This window comes from Amphimedon queenslandica, unplaced genomic scaffold (genome assembly GCF_000090795.2).
Source record: "Amphimedon queenslandica unplaced genomic scaffold, v1.1 AMPQUscaffold_5360_Cont22668, whole genome shotgun sequence".
NCBI classification, from domain to species: Eukaryota; Metazoa; Porifera; class Demospongiae; order Haplosclerida; family Niphatidae; genus Amphimedon; species Amphimedon queenslandica.
Genome location: NW_003554335.1, coordinates 1 through 1,665, shown reverse-complemented (window position 1 = coordinate 1,665; position 1,665 = coordinate 1). Strand labels below are relative to the sequence as shown.

Sequence of the window (1,665 nt, the reverse complement as noted above, 5' to 3'; positions counted from 1 at the left end):
GATACATATTGATGCCCTTATGCTGTGTAGAAAGTTTGAAGTGATTCCAACTTAAAATTTTCAAGTTACGGCCATTTTAAGAAAATGCCAAAATTCTGAAAAATACCCAAGGCTATATAGCCCATGGTTTTTTCCAAAAAATGGCTCCAAAATCAACCCAAATTTTTATTACATTTTTTGATACATATTGATGTCCTTATGCTGTGTAGAAAGTTTGAAGTGATTCTGACTTTAATTTTTTGAGTTACGGCCATTTTAAAAAAATGCCAAAAATCTGAAAAGTACCCAAGGCTATAGTCCATGGTTTTTTCCAAAAAATGGCTCCGAAATCACCCCAAATTTTTATTACATTTTCTGATGCATATTGATGTCCTTATGCTATGTAGAAAGTTTAGAGTCGATTCCGACTTTAATTTTTCAAGTTACGGCCATTTTTAAAAATGAGCCAAAATCTGAAAAATACCCAAGGCTATAGTCCATGGTTTTTTCCAAAAAATGGCTCCGAAATCACCCCAAATTTTTATTACATTTTATGATACATATTGAACAATAGGTGAACAATATCATAGCATAGAAAGATAGAGGGAGTAGCTTATTATTATTTATTTATTTATTATTATTATTATTATTATTATTACTATTAATAGGGTGCTCCTGGTAGAAAAGGCAGGCAAGGATCTCAAGGAAATCCTGGACCTAAAGTAAGCCCCACCCTTAGCTCCACCCCCTCCTAACTTCATCATGCAAATCAATGATTTATTTATACTTGTACTACATGTACATGTATGTATACATTTAAATGTTACTGTTCTTAGGGTGTTCAAGGTATGACTGGTGATACTGGTGCTAGAGGAAGAACTGGTCTTGGTGTAAGTAATAGTGTTACTATTAATAGATTAATGTTACTATTAATAGATTAGTGTTACTATTAATAGATTAGTGTTACTATTAATAGATTAATGTTACTATTAATAGATTAATGTTACTATTAATAGATTAGTGTTACTATTAATAGATTAGTGTTACTATTAATAGATTAATGTTACTATTAATAGATTAGTGTTACTATTAATAGATTATTGTTACTATTAATAGATTAGTGTTACTATTAATAGATTAGTGTTACTATTAATAGATTAGTGTTACTATTAATAGATTAGTGTTACTATTAATAGATTAGTGTTACTATTAATAGATTAGTGTTACTATTAATAGATTAGTGTTACTATTAATAGATTAGTGTTACTATTAATAGATTAGTGTTACTATTAATAGATTAGTGTTACTATTAATAGATTAGTGTTACTATTAATAGATTATTGTTATTATTGATAGATTAGTGTTACCATGAGTTTTTTAGGGTGAAAAAGGTCCCCCCGGAGCTAAAGGTACTGCTGGTCTATCAGGAGATCCAGTAAGTTCATGAGATCATGTGATTAATGGTCATGTGACTAATGGTCATGTGATACGTGTTGCTAGGGAGACGCTGGAGATGCTGGACTTCTTGGTAGAGAAGGAACTCCAGGATCACCTGTAAGTAATTAATAATAATAATAATAATAATAATAATAATAATAATAATAATAATAATAATAATTATTATTATTATTATTATTATTACTACTATTATTATTATTATTATTATTATTATTATTATTATTATTA

General features: G+C 28.2%; 1 long non-coding RNA gene across 1 annotated transcript; it reads left to right on the top strand.

Annotated features, from left to right (window-relative positions):
* Positions 1–651: 651 nt before the first annotated feature.
* On the top strand, positions 652–1,534 carry LOC109592405 (uncharacterized). The gene is made up of 4 exons (XR_002190331.1): positions 652–701; positions 816–869; positions 1,361–1,414; positions 1,480–1,534. It is a non-coding gene; the product is annotated as an uncharacterized LOC109592405 (long non-coding RNA).
* The last annotated feature ends 131 nt before the right edge of the window (positions 1,535–1,665 follow it).